Source organism: Anabrus simplex, chromosome 2 (assembly GCF_040414725.1).
Source record: "Anabrus simplex isolate iqAnaSimp1 chromosome 2, ASM4041472v1, whole genome shotgun sequence".
Classification (NCBI taxonomy): domain Eukaryota; kingdom Metazoa; phylum Arthropoda; class Insecta; order Orthoptera; family Tettigoniidae; genus Anabrus; species Anabrus simplex.
Window position 1 is genome coordinate 293,521,223 of NC_090266.1, and position 17,435 is coordinate 293,538,657.

Genomic DNA, 17,435 nt, shown 5'->3' on the forward strand with positions numbered 1-17,435 from the left:
CCGAGTACGATTGTATCTCAATGTATCGAGGTACGAGGAAGCCTGACGAGGTACATAAGGTGACTTATTCTGCACCCTAGGTGGTTGGAACATTTATTCGACGCAAAGATATATTCGTTTGTCTGCACCATCACATTCCTAAACTTTCGTTTGAATCCAACGATTCTCTCCTGTTATGCAAATGTTTATGTCCACAAGAGTACTTAATAAACCTCGGTAAAACATTTAATGACGATTAGATGTATCCTGAAGTGATATAATATTTCATTGACTTAATCTGAAAATGGTAAGACTCATGGGGTTTACCTCTAGCATAATAATACCCCAACGTCCTTGTCGTGTATGGTGGACTCAGAATAATAACAATACACACCAAAATATAGCGATTTTTGCAAGGTAAAGGGATTTAGGGTACGCATATCTAAGCGGAGCGCTCCCTTTCAGAACTTGGGGGAGACAAGTTGCGACTAAATTAATGGTAGGGCGAAGGCTCGGGATCCTGATTGATCTAACTTCCTAACTTGATTGAAGCCCGCTAGCGACATGCTAATCAAGTTACTGTTACTGTCAAGTCAGCTGGGACTAACGTCTCCTCTGAACTCTTCCTCTTCAGATTATGGGATGTGGAGGCCATCATCTTCCCTATTCCTTTTATTATTTTTATTTTTATTATTATTATGAATAATAATAATGATTTTAAATACATCAACGAACTTACAAGGAAATGCACTGCCTGCACGATTACTGTATTCTACATTGATTTTGGGAATCACTTTGATTAAGGCATGTCTTAGTAATGAATTCCAGATTTTACCTAAGTGCAGGATCTAACACACTGCTACAATGTTTATACTAACACTGTCGGTAGACCTGAAGATGGTTTTACGTGTTTTCCCTTTTTCACACCCGGCAAATGCTGGGGCTGTACCTTAATTAAGGCCGTGGCCGCTTCTTTCTCATTCCTAGGTCTTTCCTATTCCGTCGCCGCCATAAGACCTGTCTGTGTCGGTGCGACGTAAAACAAATGGTAAAAAATGTTTGTATTAGGCGGATGGCGAACGCCGTACCTTCTACTTATAAATGTCCCGCAAGCACAAATGATGAATGGGATGTCTACCAAGTGATTTTCACACGGGCGCTACTGCCTGCAGGTAGGTTACGTCTGAGTATGAAGAGATAACAACCGGACGGTCGCTCGGAGCATGTCCCTCAGCGCTACCCGTCTAATGCAACCCCTTGCTTTAGTAAGCCTCGCTTTCGACCGCATAGTACTAGGCTGGAGTATGGTACAGCAGCACTACATTTGCTGTCTGCATATCGGCAATGGCTAGTATGTTCAGCAACAACGAATACACATACATCATTTTAATCTATGGAGAATCTGGCCGGAATGTAGCCGAAGCTAGCAGCTGGTATGCACGGGAGTTTCCAAACAGACGTCTGCTTTCTACACATGTATTTCGCCGATCAATATTAGATTTTGTTTCTTACGAACGACTCTTTTGTAGAGTGGAATGTCTACACGTGTATAAATTGAAAAGTTATTAAATTTTCTTTTCTGCACCTTTGGCGAATTTACAAATGCACCCTGTTACATAACGTGTATAGTAAAATGACTGCTATTTGTTTCACAAAATCCGAAATACAGCACGTTGTAGCGCTCTTTCGAAAACAAGTGATTAGTGTATGCGGGAAGTTGAAAGTACGGCACTCGCGGGCCGCCTGGTATATACTAACAAAGAATAGATATGGCATACCTGCATGTGACGTGGAATACATACATACATACATACACACACATACATACATACATACATACATCCATCCATCCATCCATCCATCCATCCATCCATCCATCCATACATACATACATACATACATCTTCATTGTGGAATGTTATGCCTTTCAGTGTTCAGTCTGCAAGCGTCTTTGAGTTTACTGAAGTCCACCACAATCCTCTATATGTGACTAACTTTGTCGCGTCGTTTAGTTCCAACCCTCTTATCTTCAAATGATTAGGAACTGAGTCTAACCATCGTCGTCTTGGTCTCCCTCTATTTCTCTTACCATCCATGACCGAGTCCATTATTCTCCTAGGTAACCTATCTTCCTCCATTCACCATACATCACTCCATCACCGAAGCAGGTTAATACGTACAGCCTCGTCAATCGAGTTCATTCCTAACCTAGCCTTTATATCCTCATTCCGAGTACCCTCCTACCATTCTTCCCACCTGTTTGTATTAGCGATCATTCTCGCTACTTTCACGTCTGTTACTTATGACTCATGAATAAACTATCCTGAGTCCACCCAGTGTTCACTCCCGTACAGCAAAGATGGTGGGAGAACAGACGGGTTTAAAGATAGTTTCTTCCGGGAGCCGACTTCTTTCTTACAGAATACTCTTGATTCCAACTGAAAACTCATTGCATTAGCTTTTCTGCACCTAGATTCAATCTCTCTCACAATTCTACAATCATGGGAGAACACACATGCCGAATACTTGAAATGATCCACCTGTTCCAGCTTTGCATTCCCAACCTGATATTAAAGTCTCTTAGGTCTCCTGCCTACTAACATCACTTTACTCTTGGAAGGACTAATTTTCAAACGTTATCATACTCATAGCACCTATTTTTATGTTCCAAGGATTAGACTGCAAGATTTCAGCACAGTATGCCATTAAGACCAAGTCATCGGCATAGTTCAAACTACTTACTACGCTACCACTAAGCTGTGTACCTCCCTGCCACTTTATACCTTTCACTATATCATCCAAGTAAACTAAAGGGTCTTTTTTCAGGGGAATATGCACGGAAGGCTATACCGCGATCGGGTGACTCATTTGCCGTGAGATATATTGCTTCATGACCGGCTAAGATGATCTAAAGCAGTACGATAGCGATAACCATTGCTTCACAGCAATAGTTTAGTTCAACATCTGTGGTATTGGTAGCGTGCTCAATGTGTTCGCTTTAAAATTGCGTAGTTTCTGTAGGAATACTAATCGTGTGTTTAACGAGTGATGTACTGTACACAGTAGAACAGCGTGTATTCATTGTGTTGTGCTACACGAAGCATTCTTCTTGTACAGAGTGCCGCTTTCGATTAATTCGCGAATTTCCTGGCATCCTCCCTCCCCATAGGAGTACGGTACGTAAATTAGTAAAGAAGTTCCATACTACCGGGTCCATTCTTAAGAAAAATTCACGCAGGAGACGAACCGTTTTAAGAGAGGAGAAGCTTGACGAAATAGGAGCTCTCTTGGAATGAACTGCACCAAAAATCCCTGTCGCGTCTCGCCGTACAAGCTAATGTGTCATTATCTTCTGCCCACAAAGCAACAAAACTGTTAAAAGCAAAAAGTACAAATCCACCCCTGCCCAATGTTTAAGAAGACCTGACAGTTTCGCTAGGGTTTGGTATTGTAACTGGTTGCTTCAGTCAGTTCACGATGGGTATGGACCCAGAACTTTTATTTTATAGTGATGGAGCATGGCTACACTTAAGTGGCTATGTAAATGGTCAAAACAGTCGTGAGTGAGACAGTGGAGTAAGCGGATTTGCTGAGTAGAGTGCTGAACATGGGCGATTCACTAGTGCAGTACAGGGCAGCTAGGCTATAGGAAGGTGGAATAGAGGAGTGAAATGTGAAAAAGTGAGAGGAGAGATGAAAAATGTGCAGCAAATGGGTGTATTGGTAACCATGTTGGTAGCCGCAGTAATAGCAACCTTATTGGAAATAGGCGGAGTTGAGCCACACCCGGGGCCTGGACCAGTTGGTGCAATCGGATGGGAATAATTCGAAATGATTAAGGAACTGATCAAAGAAGCATGTCAGGACGAGCAAACAAGAGACCTAATTAAAGAACAAGCCAAGGAAATAAATAAGGAAATACAAGAGTTAAAACAGTGTGTTAAAGAGGAGATGAATGTGATAAAAGAGAGTGGCCCATAACACGGAGGAAGTAGAACGACTGAAGACCAAAGTCAGGGATTTAGAGGAGGAACTGAGGCAAGTAAAGTGGTCCGAAAACAGGACTAACCAAGAGCTCAGGGAGGAAAAACCTTTTTACTTATGGTGTGCCGGAAGGAGACAACGAAAGCAAGGTGGAAATGGTATTTAAAGTGGTAGAAGTAATACAAAGCAAAATGTAGATAAACGTTAGTGAGGTGGACATAGACGATGCATATAGAGTGGGGAAAGTGAAGGGTAGAAGACCGATCAAGGTTAAGTTAATATCAAAATGGTCAAAACATTCGCTACTTGTGTGCAGAAAATCCCCACCAGCTGCACATCCGTCCACTTCATGATGTAAAGATAGGAGTTTGGTGCGCAATAAGTGCTCACAGAATTATAGGGCATATATTTTTCCGTGAAACAATAAATGCTGATCGATATATAGACCTCATTCTCGGACCATTCTTTCAAGAGCTGACAGAAGAAAAAAGAAGGAATGGTTACTTCATGCAAGATAATGCGACAGCACACACTGCTAATCGGTCTATGGAGGTAATACGGGAAGTTTTCGAAGATCGTGTGGTTATTTAACCCCTAGATCTCCTGATTTAAATCCCTGTGATTATTACCTGTGAGGGATGCTGAAGGGAAAAGTGTATGTGAGCAATCCTCACACAAGAGAATAACTAGAAGAGCACATTACACAAGTTATTTCGAACATCACCCAGGCTGAGATTCGCCGAGTGTCTGCAAACCTATTTACGAGGCGTCAGGCGTGTTTGACAGCTGAGGGACAACATTTTAATAATAATAATAATAATAATAATAATAATATTTGTGTTACGTCTCACTAACTACTCTTTTACAGTTTTCGGAGCCGCCGAGGTGCCGGAATTTAGTCCCGCAGGAGTTCTTTTACGTGCCAGTAAATCTACCGACACGAGGCTGTCGTATTTGAGCACCTTCAAATACCACCGGACTGAGCCAGGATCGAACCTGCCAAGTTGCGGTCAGAACGCCAGCGCCTTAACCGTCTGAGCCACTCAGCCTGGCCGGACAACATTTTGAACATCAAATGTAAGCGCGCATTAAACCGGCTAGCGACGGAGTGTCACTGCGCCAGGCATGCCGTGAGTGGTGCCGCGGAGCGAGTTAAAGAAAGACCCTGTATGAACAAGGGCGAAAGAATACAGCCTTGTCTAACCCATGTAAGTACCCTGAACCAATAACTCACCTACCCTCAGTTCTCCTTGCAGCCCAATTGTCAACATAAGTACCACTGACTGATTTTAATAATTTACACTTAATCCCATAACCCCCCAGTACGGCAAACATTTTTTCCCTCGGTACTCTCTCATTTGCCTTTACTAGATCTACGAAACATGAACATGACTGTCTATTCTTTTGGTAGCATTTTTCAGTTACGTGGCGCATACTGAAAATCTGAATATGAAATCTCCTCTGTTGTTTGAAACCCACTGATTTTCATCCAAATTACTCTTAACCACTGATACTACCCTCCCTTCCAAAAAGTCAGTGAACAACTTGCCTGGTGTACCTCTATAGTTGTTCAATACTTCCAGTTCCCTTGTTTGTAGATATGTGCAATTACTGCTTTTGTCCAATCAGAAGGTACCTTACTAACACTCCATGCTAATCTTATTACGCTGTAAAACCATTTTATGCCTGCCCTCCCACTATATTTTTCCATTTCAGGTGCAATATAATGTATTCTTTCTGCTTTATGACGATGAGGTTTATTTACCATGCTTTCCACTTCCTCAAGCGTAATTTCACCAGCTTCGCTGTCCTCTTCCCCATGAGCTCCCTTTTACGTTGAGAGATTTCCAAAATATTCCCATGGAAATTAGAAACACTCACTTTATGAATATCAAACCAATCTTTTATTAATATCAGGAAAATTACATTAAAGTAGTTAGTGGCACGTACAGTAAAGCAGGAAAGTTGCGGTCACATTACAATTCTGTAAGTCTTGATCTTTAAAATTTGTAGAAATGTCCGTCAATTACTCCAATCACTGACCGCGGTAGAAAATACCACTTTCGCCCTTTTTACATTCACCTTTTCAAAGCTGGATGGTGCGAGAAGTTTCCGAGTTAAAAATGGAACATGCTTAATAATTTCCTCTGACTACATTTCATACACTTTGATGACATATTCTCCAGTTATTTATTCACATCCATCCGTCATTTGCCGTTCTAGCAGTGTGTTTCTAACATTCTTCAGGAAATGGCGTTGGTCGAAAGCCAGAAACAATGTTCTGCCTTGGTCTTGTAGATGACCTATTCGGAGCTTTATTTCCTTTCCGTTCGATAATCTTCTCATCATATTTGCGTTTGTATTATGATTATCAGTAACTAATCATGCAATCACAAACGTACAACCCTCCACCTGTTTTATTACCGACAGTGTTAAAGCTTGAAGATCTACACCGGAAAGTCTTTTGGAGAAAATTATGCCACAGGAATTCTGTTTACGAGTAGATAAACCGCATACTAAAAACACAATAAAATGTTCACGAAAACTGCCCTGCTCAGGTCGTATCTTGGTGAGTGGACACCTCTGGGGAGGCATTTTTTGTCTTTGGAGCTCCGACAAGTTGAGAAATGTCTTTGCGACCAAAACATGTGTCGAACTTCCTATCATACTGTAACTGTTGCTTGAATGACATTTCATCAACAATTAAAGAATCATTTTCTCAACGTCAATTATTCGTTCAGATTCTAATGAAAGCCTCTTTTTAACACGATGCGTCACGCCTGTCTCACGGGATGTACCTCCAATAGGGCGACTAAATGTAGGCTACTCCTCGATGGAAATTTAAAGAAGTTATTCCTAGCATAAATGTACCCTTTTGGGGAAATGAATTCCCATATCACACAGTGATTTACGGCGTATTCTGGCCATCTATGTGATTTCTTGCCATAATTTACAACTTACTCTAAAATAAATGCACATTCTGTGTTTGTAGGATCTTTTTTTTTCTAGTTGCTTTACGTCGCACCGACACGGATAGGTCTTATGGCGATGATGGGAGAGGAAATGGATAGGAGTGGTAAGGAAGCGGCCGTGGCCTTAATTAAGGTACAGCCCCAGCATTTGCCAGGTGTGAAAATGGGAAACCACGGAAAATCATTTTCAGGGCTGCCGACAGTGGGGCTCGAACCTACTGTCTCCCGAATACTGGATACTGGGTTTGTAGGATCACGCTCGTTATTGTTAAGAATACTTTCCGGAGATGCATGATACTCATTATCATATTGCTGCATTTGTCCCTTCTGGTATTCCAATTCCATTACTAGTTTCTTTATCTTCATGTTGGCACGCCACAGCTTTAATCGAACAGAAGACACGTGCTTTCCCGCTCGAATAAATTTATTTTCATCGCTGTTTTCCATCTGAACTTCAGCAGACTTGCTAACATTATCTCACAGCTCAATCATTTACCCTTCACTTGATGTTTGAGAAGATTTGAATAGCACTGCTTCAGCAGTAAAACCATTGCTTTCAGCTGCAATATCTACTGTTTCGTCATCTCTCTTTCTTTTCTCTCCACGGTTCCCGTCATATCTAGTTACTGTTCTTCGTTCAGGATTATGTTCAGGAACATTGAGAACGGGATAATCTTCAAACATTCTATGAAAAGCATTGTTTCTCATCTTCTTAGTTTTCAGTCCGGGGTGAAATTCAGATTTAAGAAAATGCACTAAATTATCTTTAGAAATGGCATTAAGCCTTTTCTGTTTGAGGTCTGGATGACGTGGGAATTTGTGGAATGAAATCCCTTTAGTTTTCCCGCTCTTAGTTTTGCAGTGTGAGACAAAACAATATACCATTTCGGTTGTCAATCACCTACAACAATTCAGAATTATGGATAATTGATACACATTGCAAGTGCATGCAGAATAATGAAAGGTAAAGAAAACCTCAGTTAATACAAACTGCTACGGGCACAATTTAGAATCACGAATTCAAACAATTAACTTACCGAAAGATGCAGATTCAGCTTCTAATATGTACCAAAACGAACTAAAACCAGCGCAAACACTTCCAGAAACACCACTATATATTTTACAATATCAAAACATCTGTAACATCAGGAGCATTGGATGCTGACTGACAAGAACAAGTTGTTTTTGCCACGGTCAACCGACCAGCGATCCTTGTGGAGAGAATGTCAGTTATGGAGCCCTAGCCGGACAACATGGAGAGCAGGCTAGTGGGAAAGTGGAGGGCATAGCAGACGCCGATGGTAGCACGGTGCTAGTAACAGAGTGCTCTAGCGGAGTTCCGAGAATTAATACGGTGAGAGTGCGTTCCGCTGTAAGACTTGCTTATAGTTACGGCAAAAATATCGTTGCACCTTGTCAAGATAAATATGAAGTAATGCTATGGAAGTTGTAATACTGTACATATCAAAATACATTTAACCTTGACATTGTCACAGGGCGAAATGAATAACAATATTGTAACTACCTCATATCTATGAATCTGTGAAAACTCAAATTTCGCGAGTGAGATTTCCGGTGAAATTGACTGTGCTTTTGACAAGCTATTGACAGCATCCAGTAAGCAAATAAACAGGAATTCAGTTGGAATAAGTAGATAACACACCATGTTGCTAAGCGAAGTTCTGATAAGATAGATTTATACGAATGGATTATGTACAGGGTTTCTTTATTATTGGTGGCAAGAAATTTGCTAGCACACAAGCTACGTAAACAATGTCGCTGATATACGGAAACAGATTTTTAGGAATTTTTTTCAAGATTTTGAAATTTTTCACCTTCTGTATGCATCTATCAGCATGAATTCGCACATTTGCTACACTCTGAGTTTGTAACACTTCATCTTCTGTAAATCTCCCATTGTGAAGAAAAGGCGGCATAACAAGTAAAGAATGAGGTGACTGTGTTCTAAAACCTGGGAATCCCTTGTCGGCTAATATAACGTCCCCTTCACTCAAAAGATTTAGGAAGCCTGAATTGTTAACAATAAAAGTATCATCAGTTATTCCACCATAACAAGCGGAAACAAAAACAATAGTTCCGTTTGGGGCACAGCTAATAAAAATTTAAATGTATAACATGACTTGTACGAAGAATACATGTAACATCTCTCATCTATTCCTGCTGGCGTTTCTGATTTCATTTCTGTGCAATCTATTATAACTCGTGCGTCAGGATAAAATGTTTTAAAAGCGCTAGGCAAAGTATTTTGCAAGGCTAGTTTGCTAGACCAGAAAACAAAATTAGAAGTACGTTTCTTGACTAGTTCGAGAGCAGTAAAATATATTCGCGCAGCAGTAGTCCGATGTACACCAAATATGAGTGCCAAGGAAGCAAAGGTCCAATTTCATTTTCATTAAAAAGAGTAAACAAACATCGTTATTACGTACAGTATATTTATAGACACTTTAGAAGCAAATAAAGAAAGTAAAGAACTGAATGTTTGAAATGAAACACTTGTTAAATCCTTCAATTGTGCCTCATTTTTTATGCTCTGGTACCCATGAAATTCCCTGCATATATCCAGTGGGATGTTGGGACCACAACTTTTATCCACCTTCTCCGAAATACTTGGAGGTACTGTGCTTGAGTTGAACTGTGTGCCTACATCATTCCCACTAAAAAAAACACAAGTGGATTCGAAAGTCGTTACTTCAAACTCAAATTCTGCTTGCACCGACTTATGTAGTTTTTCACACTCATTTTTCACAATAAATTCATGAGTTTCCTGATTAGAGGACGTATGTATATTTGAGCATTTCATTCGTTTACTCACTCTTAAAACCGGGATGCATCACATTCTCTTTTCGGTTTCTTCTTATAGCTCTCATGAAACACAGTATATGATGGATGATTTTCAATATTACTTGGCTTTCCTCCAACAAAATGTTCACTGCAAATGACAGAGCATTTGGTGGGTTCATATGGAGTTCCATCTGTTCTGAAATGCAGGGAAACATTTATTATTACTATTATTATTATTATTATTATTATTATTATTATTATTATTATTATTATTATTATTATTATTATTATTATTATTATTATTATTCGGCGTAGTCAAGACACGTGCACATGGAAGGACATGAATGTAAACATACGAACCTGCTGCAATGCATAATTGAAATGAAATGTACTTTTTCAAAGTGTACTTAAATAAACGTGTTCAGGACTTGGCATACCTGGTATGTTTGAAATGTGTGATATGAAATGTGTGATTAACGTCAAAAACGAAATAAGGTAGCCTACTGTACTTTATCCTTCCCACAGCCGAAATCCACTTCCTGCGTCTGTCCGATTCCCATGGACGACAGGAAATGTGTGAAATGTAATTCCTTTTCCATGCGTGTTTCTTTGCTGCGTGTTGTGGCAGTTCACTGCACAACAGTTTCTATTTGATACACTACTACTACCACAATTTCACACCCACAGTTAAACAGCCTGGACTGACCGCTCAAGACAAGATCACCAAAATATAACCGATTTCTTCCGCTAGAGGCGCTATGAGCGGCCGTGCACGCTCCCTATAACCATGTCGGGCGAATACACATCCAACAACTGTCTCATGACTGACAACAAACAGAATGCGTCATCTTAATTCTGCAGTTGAGAAAGTGAACTTGTCACGTCGAAATGGAGGAGGAGGAGGAGTAATACTCAACCTCAGGAAGATATGCCTCGAACACACAGAAAACTTGCGAAGGTACTTTCATACAATGCGAGATCAAAATCTATTTGCAGCTATCAGTTGTGCCGATGATAAGTTTTCTCCACTCAATCTTAAAAGAATATCAACTCCTCCTCCAAAATTTACCAACGTAGAAGAACTGCAGCATGCCTGGAAGCAGAACGAACTCCATGGTACTTATCGTCACCATGTAAGTCAACCAACTGTTGACAGAATTAAATCCACTCTCTGGCTAAAACACGGCTACGTCCACGGAGAAATAGAAGGGCTCTTGATAATAATCCAGGGTAGGGTCATCCGTAACTACAGACGTTTATTTTAAAGGAAGAAGTGTACGACAGATGCAGGAGACGCTGAGAAACATATTGTGGGTGCATGTAAAGCCATGGTAGGTAAAGAATATACGCATCGGCGTGACGAGGTAGCGAAAATTGTGCAGCAAGAACTAGGAATCAAGTCGGGTCTTCTGAATCAGAATGAGTACAGATCATCTGATGTGCTCGAAAGGGAAAGGTTCAAGCTCTACTGAAATCTATCCTTGCAGACAGACAGGAAAACATCTGCTGAATATGAAGGTTCGTTCAGATCATAATGACCACTAGACCTATGTCAAGAAGATTGAAAAGTACACTGACCTCCCAGTAGAAGTTCAAAAGCTGCGTGAAATGGAGCTAGCAACAAGTGAGGCCTTTTGTAATCTCCACCATAGGACTTGTGCGGAGTAAGTTGCAACAACACGTAACTTACATGATCTGGATACCGTCTATACACTTCCATAAATGCAGAAAACTGACATTCTGAACACCTGCCACATGACAAGGACCTTTCTATCACGGCGAGTGAAATGTCAATAATAATAATAATAATAATAATAATAATAATAATAATAATAATAATAATAATAATAATAATAATAATATATGTGAGGCAATTAGTCCCGTATCCTGATAAGCGTTCGGGGTTGAGGCGGATTAAATTACTGTATGTGTCATGTATTTCTGGCTGGGTGCCCTTCCTGTCACCAAGCTAAAGCAGGTGAAATGAATTATGGTGAATTAAATTGGATAATGAGGTGAAAGGAACAGTTCCGGCATTTACCTGGAAATGAAAAATGGGAAACTGCAGAGAACCATTTTCAGGATAGCCGACCGTGCGGTTTGAAGCCTTTTATCTCCCAAATGCAGAATGTTTGGTTCTATACACCTAGCGCGTTAACACGCACGGCCTACTTCATAATCAGAATATTTATTTATTTATTTATTTATTTATTTATTTATTTATTTATCATTCATATAGGAACAACATGTAAGGCAGAAAAGAACGAGCTCAACGTACTTCTAAGTGTTCAATAGCCTGTATCTGTAAGTACCATATTTTCCTTTGTTCATTTATAGGGCCTGCCTAGCTCACACTCGGCTCACCCAGAGAGACGTAGGTTCGTTTGTCTGCAAGGAAGGCAAAAGAACTAGAAATAAATGTATATGTATATTGCAATTATAACAATAACATCTATAGGCCTATTTGGAATATAAGAGTATCTCCTAGCAAAATCCGACTTGATATTACCGATACTTTGCAACATATGTCCGAACACCACGCAACACTCCCAATTAGAATGTATTTCGAATTTATACGAGGATGATAACACTCTATTTCTATGCATTTATGAGCGATTTAAAAAAATAGTGCGCAAGATACCACAAATTAAATAAATACATTCGCATAATAGCAGTCATTCAGTGGTAGAGTGCCAAACTCCTGATACTAAGATCGTGAGTTCAAACCCGGCAAAAATAGTTGGATTTTTGAAGGGCGGAAAGGAATCCATTCGGCACTCCACGTCGTACGATGTCGGCAAGTGAAAAGAACTCTGGTGACTCATTTAGTGCTTACCCGATTTTTTTAAATTATAGCTCAACTATAAATCGCCCCAGAGAGCGACATTTCTCGGCCCTCTGGGAGAGTAAAACGGTACGTTGAAATTGACACTGAGGTAGCCTAGATGACGCCAGATCTAAATGCCTACACACGGTAAATGAGCCCATACAATTATTATTATTATTATTATTATTATTATTATTATTATTATTATTATTATTATTATTATTACAACTTCCTTTACATCGCACCGACACAGATAGTTCATATATCGACGATGGGATAGGAAAGGCTTAGGCGTGTGAAGAAAGCGGCTGCGGTCTTAATTAAAATACAGCCCCAGCATTTTCCTGGTGTGGAAAAGGAAAGCAACGGAAAACCATCTTCATGGCTGCCGATATTGGGGTTCGAACCTACTATCTCCCGGATGCAAGCTCACAGTTTATTATTATTATTATTATTATTATTATTATTATTATTATTATTATTATTATTATTATTATTCACATAATGTTGTTTCATGACTGATCTCACCAACTGGTTTGGGATATGGATAACTCCTATAAGGGTCAATTTAATGCTAGCCTGTGGCGTTGTAGTTGAGGTTGAGATTAAAATGCCAGCAGCTTTGTGGGCGTTATTCGTTAGAAAGAGATTGTTCAATATCCGCCGCCTGAAAACAAAGGCACAAAGGCTTTACTTGTGCATGTGTTTGAATAACAAATGAGGTATGCTTTTCTGATCGAAGTTGTTGGGGAAACAGATTTTACAAGAAACAGGATAACATGGATGTTCACTTTCATTTCCAAATAAAACTGATCAGCAGATTTATCTTCATCCTTTAACTGGCCAGCTGAGCAGCTGTTAGTCACTGACAATGTGGGGTCACATTGCTGCGCACTCAGATGCATTCATTGAAAACTCAAATGCGAGAAGCCTTGGCAACAGATTGTGAGAAAATATGCTATAATAATAATAATAATAATAATAATAATAATAATAATAATAATAATAATAATAATAATAATAATATACATCCTACCATTTGCTTTACGTTTACGTCGAGCCGACACAGTCAGGTCTTATGGCAGCGATGGGACAGGAAAGGGCTAGGAATGGGAAGTAAGCGATTGTGGCCGTAATAGCGGTGCAGCCATGGAAACTATGGAAAACCATACTCAGGGCTTCCGAGAGTGGGATTCGAACCCGTTATCTCCCGAATGCAAGCTAATAGCTACGTGACCCAAACCGCGTGGCCACTAGCTCGGTAATAATAATAATAATAATATAATAATAATAATAATAATAATAATAATAATAATAATAATAATAATAATAATAATAATAATAATAATAATAATCATAATAATAATAATAATAATTTATACGCTATTCAATAAATACATTTATTGTGATATATGAAAATTAAAATAAAAACCTACAACCTGTTTTCCAGTCATTGACCGGGTCAGGGATGTAATGAATGAAGCATATATAGGCTGTTATTACGATGGGGTCTCAACTCCCAAAGTGATATATTAATGACTGATAGATGCTATGAAATGAGAATGGAGAGTTTTGCTGGAATGAAAGATGACAGGGAAAACCGGAGTACCCGGAGAAAAACCTGTCACGCCTCCGCTTTGTCCAGCACAAATCTCACATGGAGTGACGGGGATTTGATTCACGGTATCCAGCGGTGAGAGGCCGACGCGCTGCCGTCTGAGCCACGGAAGCTTATCTATATATATAAAATAACTTGTCCTGACTGACTGACTGACTGACTGACAGATTCATCATCGCCGAGCCAAAACTACTTTACATAAAGAATTGAAATTTTGGGGATACATTCATATTAACACGTAGGTGCTCGCTAAGGGAGGATTTTTGGATATTCCATCGATAAGGGGGTAAAAAGGGGTGAATTTTTAAGAAGAGGATATCTATATCTCAAAAACTTAAAAGTTTACAGACGTAAACATTGGTATTTGGAATCTCCTTAAAAAATAAGGAAACACGTATTTTTTTCGGAAAATCCTATTAAGAGGGGTGAAAAAGGGGGAAAATGGGTTCAACATCTTTTATGAGGAGACTTATATCTGAAAAACCGAAGATGTTACAGACATGAAAATTGAAATTTGGAATCTACTTTGAAAATAAAGAAACATATATTTTTATGTTTTTGGATAATCCGATGTATAGGGGTGAACAGGAGAATTGGGTGGATTAAAAAAAAGACTATATCTGCATATTATCTCAGACACGTAACATATTACAGATTTGAAAACTGGTATTTGGAATTTCCTGTAAAAGAAAAGAAACATAAATATGCTGTTTCGGATAATCCACGTAATGGGGAACTGAGAAATGGGGTGAATTTTTAAAATTAGAGTATCTACAGTACGGTAGATGTTGCAGTCGTGATAATTGGTATTTGGAAGCTCTTTTAAAGAAACGAGTACTGTTTGTTTTTGGAAAATTCATTGGAGTGTAAAAGGAAGTAAAAAAAAAAAAAATGAATTATTTTTCTGGAGAAACGTATATATCAAAACTGAAGGTTAAAGATGTCGAAATTGGTATTTGGAATCTCCTTTAAAAATAAAGAAACACGCACTTCTGGGGAGGGGAGATCAAGTTAACGGGTAGGAAGGGTGGGGTTGAAAAAGGAGTTGAATTACTTTTATGAGGATAGTTATATGTAAAAATCTGAAGATGTTACAGGCATAAAAATTTGTATTTGGAATTTTTGTTCAAAGTAAGGAAACACGTAATCTTTTGTCTTTGGAAAATCCACTTAGGGGGGGTGAATTAATTGAAAAATTAGTTGAATTCTTTGTATGAGTTTACTTATGTCTCAAAAACTAAATATCTTACAGGCGTGAAAATTAGTATTTGGAATCACCTTAAAAAGTAAAGGAACACGCATTTTTGGAAGGGGGAATCAACTTAACGGGCTGGGGTGTAAAAGGAGTTGAATTCTTTTTATGAGGATACTTATATCTCAAAAAGTGAAGATGTTAGAGGCATGAACATTTGTATTTGGAATCTTCTTTCAGAGTAAAGAAACACGTATTCTTTTGTGTTCGGAAAGTCCACTTAAGGGGGGTGAATGAATTGAAAAATTAGTTGAATTCTTTGTGTGAGGATACTTATATCTAAAAAAATTTAAAATGTTAAAGACGTGAAAATTGGTATTTGGAATGTTCTTTAAAGATAAACACGCATTTTTGGGAGGGGAGAATCAACTTAACGGGTAGGAAGAGGAGTGAAAAAGGAGTTGAATTACCTCTGCGAGTCCGCCTGCGCGGTAAAGGGGGCAACGCGTCAGCCTGTCAACCGGCGGCCCCGGGTTCCATTCCCGGCCGGGTAGGGGTTTTTAATTGTAAATGATTTATACCCCGGGACTGGGTGTTTTTGTCGTCCTTAATGTTCCTTTCCTCACATTCAACACGTTATACTTCCGCCATTTACATTATAAACGCAGGTTCCTCACATGTGGTGCAAGAGTTAAGTTTGTCGCTTAACAAGTTCGTGGTTAGCTTGTTGAGTTGTTAAGCTAGGTCCTCACAGGTTCTCCACGAGTCTGAGTATATCTTATTCCAAATGAAACGAAGATGTCCAATATTGTATTTATTAATTGACTAACACTTATTACATTTGAAGGTTTAAAGTCTATTTACAAGTTCTGAGGCCTGACGCCTAACAGCCAACTCAATTAGTTGGTAGTTCTTAAGTGACTACATTACAAGAGACCTTTTCCATTTGGAGTCCAGGGTTTTATGTGAATTAGGGCAGTCACGTGTCAATCCCTCTGGGTGGGATGCATTGTCTTCGTACTGGTTGATTACCAGGGAAGAGGGGGATATGTGTAGCAAAGAGTTAGGAGTTTAGGAAGGGGTTTCTGATGGCACCAGGGAGTGGGGCACATACGTCACGGAAAGGTTTGGGCTGATTCTGCCAAGCCTGAGGATATGTGTCAGGATATGTGTCATCCTGGACTCTGAGTTGTTATTGAAACTTACTCACATCTTGACTCACCAGTATTGGTCACTAGTTTACCTAAGGTCTGTTGAAACTGCTTGACACTCATACAGTATGCCAGCAACAGTAATAATAATAATAAAAGTAGCTTTTAGAAGCCGAATACACTAGTATTAATGGGTGAGGGTTCTATTCCCGTTGAGGGATATAACTCCTCCCCCCTTATTTTCATGTTACTGTCCTCAGTAACATTTACATTTTTCTTATTCCTAATTTTTACAGTTTTACATAATTTATACATTTTCTTTCTGAACATGATTGTAATACTTCCTATTATTAGTAAAACAAGGATGACATTAGTAGACACAAATGTTTTATATCAATAGAGGTTGTACGGATGGGTTTTAAGTCCAGTTTCATTTTCTTTACATCTAAATGAGAAATATGAAACGTAATTTCATTTTTAATTAAAGGTTCCTTCTGGATACTTAGGAAAGGATAAGTATGGATGTAATTAGTAGGTTTTTGTTGTAAAGTTATTCCCATACTGGAGATAGGGCAAGATTCATTGGAATAAATTACCTGTGGTCCAGAAATCTGGATGGATTTCTGGGATTCTGGACATGTTTGTAAGATTACCTCTGGGTTTCTTGTAAAGAACGGAAAATATTCTTTGTTTAGCGGTCTAAATAATTTTACATCATTCTTTACAGAAGCAAATTCACATCCTGCAGTATTTGTTAAGTTGTAATTTGTGATTCTGGTGTTATAATATAAACATACGTATGATAGGGTGTTCTTAACACATGGTACGGTAGACCATTTCAAAATTGGACCTTGTAGGTAGTATTTTTCAGATGGGACAAGTATAACATTATTAATGGTGGGTACAGGGGT

At 39.0% G+C, this 17,435-nt stretch overlaps 1 protein-coding gene across 2 annotated transcripts in view; it reads right to left on the reverse strand.

Annotated features, from left to right (window-relative positions):
* Nucleotides 1-17,435, reverse strand: part of LOC136862788 (ly6/PLAUR domain-containing protein 6) — a 359,087-nt gene that overhangs the window by 168,213 nt on the left and 173,439 nt on the right. The gene's annotated exons all lie outside the window — the stretch shown is intronic.